At 42.0% G+C, this 12637-nt stretch overlaps 1 long non-coding RNA gene across 1 annotated transcript in view; it reads right to left on the minus strand.

Moving 5' to 3' along the window:
• Positions 1 to 2173: 2173 nt before the first annotated feature.
• Positions 2174 to 12637, minus strand: part of LOC112583715 — a 46746-nt gene continuing 36282 nt past the window's right edge. Inside the window, exons 2-5 of the long non-coding RNA XR_003107887.3 lie at positions 11400 to 11480; positions 10787 to 10915; positions 3292 to 3453; positions 2174 to 2367 (exon numbers count right to left, since the gene is read on the minus strand). This is a non-coding gene — a long non-coding RNA (uncharacterized LOC112583715). The remainder of the gene's footprint in view (positions 2368 to 3291; positions 3454 to 10786; positions 10916 to 11399; positions 11481 to 12637) is intronic.

Here is a 12637-nt window from a genome sequence, read left to right on the forward strand (position 1 = left end):
GCCTTGGAGATGTGGAAAGATGGTGGGCTGTGGGTAAGAGGCCCTATCCAGGCACTTCTTCTCCCTAAGCTTCCAGCCCACCCTCATCCTTCCCATGATGAGCAATTCTCAAAGGGTTGCATATTCCCCATGAGATGAGGAGACAGACACAAAGTGAAACCAAGTTCCTAGGCTTTTTCCCCTTTGTACTCACCCCAGAGAATTTTGTCACCTGGATTTCTTCCAGAAAGTTCTGACACCTTTAATTATTCCTGCTCGCCCATCAGGAGCAGACCAGGTGCTACTGATGGAAGGTTTAGGGTTTTGTGTTTGCAGCACCCTAACATGAGGCAGCCAACAGATTTCTTTAAGGATGAAGGATTCACTCTCTGTCAACCTGCGTGACCCCTGCCAGCATCTCCCCTCTGGAACGGATGATGAACCGTTTATAGCCGAGATCTCATTTCTTCTCTTCCTTCTTCTTGGATTTCAGTTGGGATTGGCATCTTCCCCTGAGTTTCTAGCAGCTGCAAAATAAAACTCCAAAATGGTGTTTGGCTCATTCTATAGAAGCCAGTTGGCCAAGTCTGGTCATTCCAAGGTGGGGGGCAATTGTGGTGTCAGAGATGCTCATTCTGGGGGTATCACATATCATCAGCAAATCGGGGGCTTCACCCTCTTTCCAGTGGAAGGGTGGGAGAGTCACTGTCTTTGTGTTAAGAACATTTCCAAGTCTTCTCCCCAGGGTCAGTTTATAAAGTGTTTACATTTTAGTATATCGCTCCATTCCCAGTGAAAGTGGCCATCTTTGTTTATTACCAACTTCCACTTTTAGCTGAAATGTGATTCTTCTGAGTTTTATAACCTCATTACATGATATCCTATCATGCGATGCTGTAAAGTGAGATGAGATCATGTAAGTTAAAGGGGTCATTCTAAGGAAAGAAAGTATTTGTATTCATACCAAGTTTATATTGAACTCACTTTAAAAAAAAAATTCAAAAACACTTAATTTGAACCCTTGGCAAGAGTGGATAGTGGAGCCCTGTGTTTCTCTTTCTGGATGACAAAATGAAAATGATAGGTAAGATATCGGGACATTGCTTCTGTGAAGAAAAAGGATCAAATGCTCTAAAATGTTTTTCAGTTTTGTTTTACTGATACCAAAGTTTTCAGTCAGTGTGTATAATTCAATATATCCTTCTCCTCCTCCTGAGAATTTAAATTTAGGGCTTGGTGTTTTGGGAAACCATCACCATGTGCTTTACAACTGTAACTTTATCTTCATATCCAGTGGCACCTGTGTGGTCTTCTTTTTTAAATATGATCTAAAAGTTTTGTTTTGAGTGTGTGAGCTCGTGTAGGGCATACGGCTAGAGAACCAAATGGGAAATTTCTGAGGCAAATGGGCCTTTGTTTATAAGAGGAAAGGATCAGACTCAATAAACAGATCTCCAGCTCTTGAATAAATCACGCTAAGGGTTGCTGTTGAACCCAAGGTGGAAGATTGGATTAAACCACATTGATACAGCAGTGATACTGAAATACTCTCTCCCATTCCCCTTTTCTCTTGTGCTATCTCCTTTCATCCATTCATTCACTGATTAAACAAATATTTATTAATATTCCAGAGAACCAGGCATCAGCCAGTCAGATGCCAAATACACAAGGTCTAAAAACTATTCATCACCCATAAGGTAATAAATAGGTGTATAATCCTTACCATTTCCCAAGTCTACCACCTAAAAATATGTCCAAAATACCTGGTTTTAGCTTTGAGTAAATTCACTCAGCCCACAATTTTGCAGTCACACTTAAGAGAGATAAACCCAGTAACACTGTCTGGAAAAACAAGTTCCCCTTCTCACCCTTTCTGATCTAAGATTTTATGACCTAGAGCTTAGATATTAAGGTATAGTCGTTTTATCAGATGGGCTTCCCTGGTGGCTCAGAGGTTAAAGCGTCTGCTCATGATGTGGGAGACCTGGGTTCAATCCCTGGGTCGGGAAGATCCCCTGGAGAAGGAAATGGCAACCCGCTCCAGTACTCTTGCCTGGAGAATCCCATGGACGGAGGAACCTGGTAGGCTACAGTCCACGGGGTCACAAAGAGTCAGACACGACTGAGCAACCATTTCGCTTCACTTAATTTTATCAGACAGAGTACTTATGACAGCAAATAATAGAAAATGCACTTAAATGACAAAGGGTATATATTTACTCATGGGAATAAAATGCCCAAAGATAGGTTTGGCTTCAGGCATATATTTTCAACCAGGTCCCTCAGAGACATTGTATGTTTAGAGAAATGTATGAGAATATAATTTCACAACATTTTTGTTATATAACCTACAGTGTCCACGCTTAGCTCTTTCTTGCATTTCAGAACCTAAACAAAAGAAAACCAACAATTAATAATAATTATAAAAGTGAATATAACTCAGAAATTCAATTGGAAAAAGTAGAATCAAGCTAAATCATTAATAAAATATTAAACTGATGGTGTTATTTGTAAAGACTGCACACATGTGTGTTATAATTTCAGGAATAATCCATGTGAACTATACACTCTATGGAAATTATCTATATCACAACTTGCTAGATGGATTAATGGTTTCTAAAAAAAACCTGTTAGTTTTACTTCCCAAAGTTCATTTTTCCTTGTGCTGTCATATAATAGTTCATCTTCAATAAGTATCTGTAATGTGGGATAAGAACCTCTGAGGGCCAGGCACATAATTTATAACCATAATGGAAATGGCATGCTTAGCAGCGATAGTCAGGGGACCCCTGCATGTTTGGAGGAAAGGAGAAGTTATATCACCCATGAAAAGCTTAATGAGATAGGCAGATTTCAGGGGAAAATGATCTTATTGTCCTGGTCTTAGACCTTGTTCTACCAGTGAGACTCGTGTATGATACATAATGATTCCAGCATGTTCTAAGTATAACGTTATATGGCGTACAGGGCTTGCTATGCAGAAGTCAGAGCCCTCACCAATAAATGCCAGCTTCATTGCTAAGGCATTTCAGTCGTGTCCAACTCACAGTGACCCCACAGACTAAGCCCCAGCTTCACTGGATGCCTTAATTATGTCACCTTCCCTACCAGGACACATCCCCAGGGACAGACCAAGGACTAGTTTTCGGTTTGAAATCTGTCTCTGGTCCCCAGCTCTCAGTATAGTCCTTAGCTATTGTCTTCTGCAAGTCAGGAAATGTTTGTATATTTGGCAGTTGGAAATGCAATTCTGAAGCTCAGGAGAGGTTGCAGGGGAAGGAATAGAGATCTGAGAACTGAAACACGTCTAACCCAGGTTGGCCTGTTTTACAAGGCCATCGTGACCCCATTCCTCCTCTTTACTCAGCAGCTGGGAGTCAACCATCTTGAAGCAGGTGGAGCGGAAGGATGCCATTGGTCCTCTTCCAGCCAGCAATTACTCCCCTTTGTATCCAGATGTTGCTGCGTACAGGACTGTTTCAAAATGACCAGAGAATTTGTTATTGTTTCAAGTTTTTCTGAAACTTTAGGATCTTAAACTGAAAGTCATTCACCAAGCTTACAATGTGTGAGCTGGTGGGACACAGGAACTAATGGGGGTGGGGGTGGGAGGAAGGGGCATTTGGGATACATTAGAAATTCAATATCAGCTTTGTGAAGTTGTTAATAATTAGCCACAGCTTTTGTCTCTACCCCTGCAGCTAGTGACATGAAAGTGCTTAGGTTTCTAAAAAACAGATTAAGCTTACTAAATGTATTAAGTAACAAGGTTTTTAATCAACAGCTTATTGATTCCAGCAGGACAGTTGTGAGAGCAAAGAGCTCTGAATGTTGGTGGAATGAATTTGTAGCTCAGTTCACTGGTACTTAAAAAAATCAAAGTAAGAGATATTTTAGAGGAAATTAATTCTACCCTCCCCCACCCCCATCTTTGGTAATAACTCCATGACAAGTGGAAAAGTTACCATATTATCCAAAATAATACTCTAGTATAAAACCAACTTTGTGCCTCTCTTTCTTCTCCCTCTTTTCTGATTTACATTTTAGATAAAAGAGGTTAATGATGTGTTACTTTTAGAATCAGTTCAATAAGCATTTCTTGAGATTTTCAATTTGAAATAATATTTCAAGAGAACCCACCAAAATAGCTGAAAATTCAGAAATAAAAAAAATTTGCAATCATACTAAAAATGACAAGAAACAGGATGTCTGAAATCTATAAGCAACACAATGCCTGAAACTTGAAGGATTATTCCTTAACTATGAAGAACTGAATTGAGAAAGACAAGTCCTGGCTTTTCCACATGAAGCACAGTCCTCCTGCAAACATATTGGAAATTCAGGGCCATACTGATCAGAAGACCAGATGGCCATCCCGTTATGAAGTGGGTTTTACTTTTTGAGACTTTTCCACCATTGGTCGCCATGTTTATCCTGGGCCACTGCCTGCATTCATCCTGCATGGACTCCATGTATTTCTAAACAAGTCATCAGCAGATTGTGTTTCTGAAATAAAATGACATTTTCACCCACAACTGTGTTTCTACAAAGGCAAAGGGATTTCATTTTAAATGACTCTCTTCTTGCTTGAAACTAGAGCATATCAACAGCTGGGAGACTCATGGAGTCCTGCGGTCCATTTGTTTAGGGATGGTAAACATCTGCCTTGCAGCACCGATTTCCACTTAATATTTGGGCCAGTGCCTAAACACTTCGTTTTCCAAACACATGCCACAAATCATTGTTTAGAGAGCTGCATTTTTACATTTACCTTGGAGATCAGTCAGTAGTTCCCTATGGAGATCTCCAAGGTGCCATTCACAAATGCACCTTGGTGGAAATGGAAGATACATCAAGAATTTCATGCTGTTACTAAATATGAATACCTTTTTAATCCTTTCCTTCTTTCCTTCATGCTTGGTTGTGCCAGGTTTTCGCTGCTGCACACGGGCTTTCTCTAGGTGCAGAGAGTGGGGGCTACTCTCGAGTTGTAATGCACAGGCTTCTGTTGGTGCAGAGCACAGACTCTAGGCACGCCAGCTTCAGCAGCTGTGCCATCATCGGGCTTAGTGGCTCCTTGGAATATGTGCAATATTCCAAGACCAGGGACTGAACCCGTGTCCCCTGCATTGGCAGGCAGAGTATTATCTATAGCACCACCAGGGAAGCTCCCAAATACTTTAAATTCGGCATTTGGATACTGCTGTCATGAAAAATGGAGTTCATGCAACTACCTACCAGGCCCATGTTGGGGGTTACAGTAGCTGATTCTGACCCAAAGTTGGAGACAGCATTGAAAAAAAAAAAAAAGAAAGAAAGAAAGCTTAGGCAAAGTAGAAAGGGTACTGTGCTATAATGTTACACTAGATTTCTTTTCAGTTTAAAGAAAACCCATGATTGCCTTCAGGAGCCAGGAAGACAAAGAGAATAATTTCTGCCATAGAGGAAGAAAGCACACAATTTTATGAGGTCTCTGAAGGGAACGGGGGAATTCTCTTTTGTGTGGGGCTGAGGTAAACATGGGCTTTGCCGGTGGCTCAGTGGTAAAGAACCTGCTCGCCAATGCAGGTGACACAGCAGACATGGGTTCGATCCCTGAGTGAGGAAGAGGGGAAATGGCAACACACTCCAGTATTTTTGCCTGGAAATTCCCATGGACAGAGGGGCCTGGGGGCTACAATCAACGGGCTTGTAAAGAGTTGGACATGACTGAGTATGCATGCATAGGTACTCTTGATATTTTCCAGTTTAATAATTCCCAGTGGAAATCAGTTCTGGACCTCCAGTTCTATCTTTATTTGACTTCTGAGTTTTGTGTTTCTCGAGAGCTATATCTTTTTCTTAAACACAAGAAAACTTAACATAAGTTTATAGTTGCCAAGTGAACAATTATTTTCTTAAATCGTTATTTGGAAATTTTTATCATGCTCAAGCTAGAAGTTCAGGTAGCCCTTGACACTAGTTAGTGACGCTCTCTGGACGTGTGTGTTGGTTACAAAGAATGTGACAGCCATGCCTGGCTCGTTAGGTGGTGATGAAATCCCTCATCTCTTCCCATCCCAACCTCCCCTGCACACAGACAGACACACCACACAATACACTTAAGAAGCCTTAAGCAGGAAAACCCAAATATTTTGGGGAGGGAAGGAAGAAAGAAGGAAGGGAAGAAAAAGGAAGAAATGTCCTTGAAGGCAGAAAAAAATATATATATATATGGAGCCTGATGGGCTGCTGTCTATGGGGTCGCACAGAGTCAGACATGACTGAAGTGACTTAGCAGTAGCAGCAGCAGCACATGTAGCAGAAAACTAAAAATCAAATCAGATTTCAAACACATATATTTGAGTAAAACTGGAAATAAAAGACTAGGTGAGAGGATTTAGGTTTCATTTTCAAAACAGTAAAAAATTACATATCACTAAGGTGTACATATTCAGTAAAATGAACCAGACACCTTCAGATAAGTGGTAGTTGTTATGAAGGTAGAAGAGAAGAAACAGCAATTGATTTCAAAAGGAAGGATCAAGAAATCTTCATGAAATAATTAAGGAATGGAAGAGCCAAAGCAACTAAATTTTACTGAGTATCTGCAAAATTCTACACTAGATATTTTCATAGGCATTAACATTAACACAATTACTAAAGGGCAATTTTTTCCCCTAAGATCTGTCTTACGGATTTAAAGAATTTAGTCAGGAGAAAGGGCTTCACAGGTGGCTCAGTGGTAAAGAACCCATTTGCCAATGCAGGAGACACAGCAGACGTGGGTTCGATCCCTGGTCCAGGAAGATGCCCTGGAGGAGGAAGTGGCAACCCACTCCAGTATTCTTGCCTGAAGAGTCCCATGGACGGAGGAGCCTGACAGGCTACAGTCCATGGGGTGGCAAAGAGTTGGAAAAAACTTAGTGACTAAACAACTACAATTAAGACAAAGGGGATAATGGTGGCCTGGGAGGAGGACAGTGCACCAGTGAAAATATTTTAAAATCTACTGTTCAGGAAGGAAAATCGGATTTGTCTGCATTATAGGTCTATAGAAGCGTTGTTCTTTCTTGGAAATGTAAACCAAAGGGTGGGGATAAGTGTAATTTGTAATTTATGTCCATCTAGCATCTTTGAACATGCCTCCTAGTTTTGGCTTAAAAGCGATATGCCTAAGGTAGAATCCAGAATATTTGCATCTTCACCTAAATTTGTAGCAAGGATACAGATGGCAGATGAGGGGGAGGTGTCTAGGTTTTAAGGTCTTCTTAATGAAATCATTAAGAAGACCTCGGAAGCCAGAAGCAATTTCAAGAAAAGTCAAAAGTGATGCCCATGCAGTCGCATCCTAGCAGGCATGATGCAGAATGTCCAGCTCCTCCAGACAGCAGTCCTAGGACTCTTGGTATTCAGCCTGAAATTATGCATTTTCATACCTTTCATAAGACGGACTCTGGCTCTCCTGGAGAGTCTCAAAACTACTTAAAATCCTTTAATAAGTGCTTCTGCTTAAAGAAAGCATAGAGGATTATTTCCTCTACAAATAAAAGCCTCAAGTTGTATATATTATTATTCTTGCATAGCAGAATGTACAATAGTTGCTTAAAAATGTGCTTTTTGATTTTCAAAAAAAAATGTATGTGTAACAAAATACACAAAAAATGGTATTGGGGGGGCGCTTCCCTTGGGTCCAGTGGTTAAGACCCCACAGTCCCAATGCAGGGGGGACTGGCTTCAATCCCTGGTCAGGGAATAGATCCCACAGGCCACACCTAAGAGCTCACATGCCACAGCTACAAATCCAGCATGCCACAGTGACGATCCCGTATGTTGCAAATCAGACTCAGCACAGCGAAATTAAAAAGAATAATAAAATGTTTTAAAAACTTGTAGAATTCTGAGTGGTATGATTTTGTTGTTGTTTTGTTGGTTTTCACTAAATTTTAATTTTATATTATTAAAGATTCACATGAAGCTATAAGAAATAATAAAGAGGGATCTCTTCTACTCTTCGCCCAGTTTCCCCTAAAGATAGCGTTTGCAAAACTACAGTACAACATCATGACCAGGATGCTAAAAACCACACAGCCGGTAATCTTTTTGGTACTGGCTCTTCTCGCTAAGCATCAAGCCCCAGACACTCATGATTTGCGGGTCAATAGTCTCTCCTTTTTCCTGCCAAGTAGTGTTATATTTCATGGTATGGATGGACCACAATTTAATCATTCACCTGCTGAAGGACATCTGGGTCATTTCCATTTTGGGAATACTACAAATAAAACTGCTACAATCTTTCAATGCGCATCATTTTGTACATAAACATCAGTTGTCATTTTTCTGGGATAAATGCTCAAGAGTGTAATCGCTGGGTTGGATGATCATTCTGTTTAGTTTTATAAGAAACAGCTCAACTGTTTGCCAGATTGGCAATACCGTTTTACATTCTCACCCATGATGCATGAGAGAGAGTTCCTCTACACACTAACCAGGCTGTGATGTTGTCCATGTTCTGTGTTAGCCATTCTGATATGTATGCAGTGGAATCTCATTATGGCTTTATTGTGCAGAACCTGGGCCCAGTCATCTCTTTATCCCTCTCTGTCAACTCTCCCAGTTCTATGCTCCAGCCACTGAACTTTTAACCATTTCTTAATCTACCTTTTCCCTGCTGACTCAGTGGTAAAGAATCTGCCTGCCAATGCAAGAGTGCAGGAGATGTGGGTTTGATACCTGGGGAGGGAAGATCCTTTGGAGGAGGACATGGAAACGCACTCCAGCATTCTTGCCTGGAGAATCCCATGGACAGAGGAGCCTGGTGGGATGCAATCCATGAGGTTGCAGAGAGTCAGACACGACTGAGTACGCACACACACAGGTGTTTTCTAAAGGAGGGATGGACTTGGAGGGGAGACAGAGAAAGACAAATACCGTGTGATGTCATTTATATGTGGAATCTGAAAAATATAACAGACTAGTGAATATAACGAAAAAGAAGCAGACTCACAGACATAGAGAACAAACTCGTGGCTACCAGTGTGGAGAGTGGGGAGGGAGGGCAGTATAAGGGTCAGGGATTAAGAGGTACAAACTATTAGCTATAAAATAAGCTACAAGGATATACTGGACAACATGGAGAATATACTTAATATTTTATAATAACTGTAAATGGAGTATAACCTTTGAAAAGGATGAATCACTATATTGTACACTTGTCACTTATATAATATTGTAAAGCAACTATACTTCAATTAGAAGTATATACTCCAGGGGATCTTCCCAACCCAGGGATCGAACCCATGTCTCTTATGTCTCCTGTATTGGCAGGCAGATTCTTTACCACTGAGCCACCTGGGAAGGCCTCAAAAAACACCTACTCAGCCTCAGATCTCAGCTCAAGGATCACTCTCGGATACCTGTCCTCATTCTTTCTTATCCCTGACAGAATCGATGCTAACCTTCTTTGTGAACTCCCTGAAACTCGAGCATCCTTCAGGCCCTGCAGTGGTCCCAGGCTCTCCTACTGGTCCAAGGAGCAGGGAGCATGTGTTTTTGTTCTCAGCACCTAAAACAATACCCATCTCACTCTATCACAGGCCTTGGTAGTGCTTTCCACAAATACACCCAGAGTCCAGGCACAGAATCTGGGCGTCCCCCAACAGTAACACCAGTTACTGTCCCAACATTAAACTCTGTAACTACGGGCCGTGCAGAGGACAGCATGGCACACACTCTCGGGTAGGGACAACACTCTGCAGTATTTTCAAATGATCTTCAAAGTGGGACCAAGTGAGGGACTCCCCTGGTGGTCCAGTGGTTAAGAATTTGCCTCGCAATGCAGGGGATGTGGGTTTGATCTCTGGTCTGGGAATTAAGATCCCACTTGCCATGGAGAAACTAAGCCTGCAAACTGCCATTACTGAGCCCTCACATCACCATTGGAGAGTCTGTGTTCTGTAATGGAACAAAGATCCCAAGTACCATAACTAAGACTCGACACGGCCAAATAAATAAATATTAAAACACACATACACAAAATATGGCTTACCTGGTGGCTCAGTGTTAAAGAATCCACCTGCCAATGCAGGAAACAGGCTCAATCCTTGGTCCAGAAAGATTTCACATGCTGTGGAACAACTAAGCCCACGAGCCACAACCCATGAGCCTGTGCTCTAGAGCCCAGGAGTTACAAGGGAGGCCACCACAATGAGAAGCCCGCAGCTAGACAGTAGCCCCTGCTCTGCACAATTACAGAAAAGCCCACACAGCAACGACAACCCAGCACAGCCAAACATAAATAAATAAATAAATATAAACATTTAAACACACATACACACACACACACGAATGAGGCCAAGTGAGATAACACTCCCACACACACACACAATGACTTGTCCTTGAAATATAGATTCACGTATTTCCTTAATTCTGTCCCTGCAAAATTTCTACAAGCCGGGTATGGCTTTATCATCATTTTACTAGTTAGGAAACTGAGGCCCCAGCACTGACTAAGATCATTGCTAATAAGAGGCAGAGCTGTGCTTCCCACCATGTCCACCTGATTCCAAAGCCCATTTGTTTTTTCTTTGCCACACTGTCTTCTGCCCTGGAATTGACTCTCCTTGAAAAGTGAGACGTAGCCCAGGCCACCGAAACTTCTTGAGTATCAGAAGCACATAAAACAATTCTCCATGGCTGCCTGTCTTGAACGGTGATACCATTATCCTCTTACGGATCGATGAGTGTGAAATCGGATCCAGCCTGGGAGTGGGAGAAAGAAAAGAAACGGACGATCTGGCTCCAAGCGCGGCAAGATACAAAAACTTACTGGGGTTCTGCGGAGGTCTGTTCAAAGTCTGGGTATGTTCTGTCATTTGGCAAGAATTAAATAGAGCCTTGTGTCTTCGAAGATGATTCTGTTACCTTCAGGATTAGGTTACCTGTCATTATATTTAACCTATGGGAAAAAGCAACACAAAGCTGTGCTAAAGATGTAATAGAAAACATATAATGAAGAGCCCTCATGGCAGAGAGACACGTTTCCCACAGAGAGCTGGTGCTGAATGAAGTCTTTCTGCTTCTGCCTTGCATTCCCGAGGGGAATGCAGCCTCGGAAGCCCAAAGGGATGCAAATAAAACAGCTCTGGCCCCTCCTGGACAGATACAGGTGCTCTGGTCTTATTCATCCATGAGGTGACTGCACAGAGGGGTGCAGGAAGAAGAGAGGGGAGTTCAGAGTGGACCTTATCTTGCTTAATCTGTTAGAATTCCAGAAGGCCCTGGGGAACCTGAGATTCCTAGACTTTTTCCCTTCTCACGTTTCCTCCTGGAAACCCCTCCAGCTGGTGGGATGCTAAAATAAGGACCATTTAGCTAGCTGGTTAATGAAGTCCATATGCAATTGTTAGAAACATAACTGACACTTCAGACTTCGGACCTACATTTTCCTTTGTGAGGTCTTCTCATGCCCGGTGTGGCTGCCTGCTGCGATCGCTTCTGTTTTCCAAGCTTCTTGGCCCTGGCTGGAATTAAAAGTAGACCCTTGATGTGCTAATGTCGGGTTAGAATAATACCTATCTGTTATGCTGATTAAATAAAATAACATTTGTAAAGCAATGTGCCAGACACAAGGTGGACACTGTCTAAATCAGACCGTATTTACAGCCTGACCCCTACCCAGCTTCTCCAGGCTCCTTTCTCAAGAATTCATCCGGCCCCTAAGGCCCAGTCCAGCACACCTTACTGTCTGTCTGCACTGAGATGGTTGTTGTTCCCAGCCTAACAGCCTGCCACAGAGAATGCTGTGTGGACCCATGATTCACCTCCAGAACAAAAACTCAAGATGCATGAGGGTCTGAGAACAGTCTCCACGAACTTGGACCCTCTCTGTGATACATAACCCTTTTGACTTTGGGGGATAGAGTTGGCACTCAATAAGTGGTTGTCAAATGAATGAACACATAAAGGAATCAGACTGCATCTCTCATATATCAGTTTTCAAGTCATTTAAATTATCAAATACAATTTCCCTGAAAAGTACAGTTTGGCTTAATGCACAGGGTAGGACATAGATAGCGTGAGCCAGCAGTCTGGCTGTATTCCTTCTGTCTTTCACCTTCCTGGCACCCAGAGGTTGATGCAACCGTCGTCCCTCTAGAATAAAATACTCATTTACAGAAACTAAATAAAACACATAGAAATAAACTTCAGAAAATGCAATCTCTCAAAGACAAAATGTCGTATGATATCGCTTATATGTAGAATCTAGAAAAATGGTACCAATGAACTTATTTACAAAACTGAGTCATAGATATAGAAAACAACATTGTTAATCAACTCTACTCCAATATAAAAAGTTAGAGAGAGAGAGAGAGATTGTGTTATCAATATAAATAGCATATTAGTTGAATTTGGTTCAAGATCAGCCAGCTTTGGGGCTTCCCTGGTGGCTCAGTGGTAAAGAACCTGCCTGACAATGTGGGAGAAGCACAGGTTAGATCCCTGGGTCAGGAACAACCCACTCCAGTATTCTTGCCAGGGAAATCCCATGGACAGAGGAGCCTGATGGGCTACAGTCTATGGGGTCGCCAAGAGTCAGACGCGACTTAGCGACTGAACAACAACAGCAAGTTTTAACGAATTGTTCCTTTGTCACTGCCCAATCCAACTACTTTGAACT

The sequence above is a fragment of the Bubalus bubalis genome, chromosome 3 (assembly GCF_019923935.1).
Source record: "Bubalus bubalis isolate 160015118507 breed Murrah chromosome 3, NDDB_SH_1, whole genome shotgun sequence".
Lineage (NCBI taxonomy): Eukaryota > Metazoa > Chordata > Mammalia > Artiodactyla > Bovidae > Bubalus > Bubalus bubalis.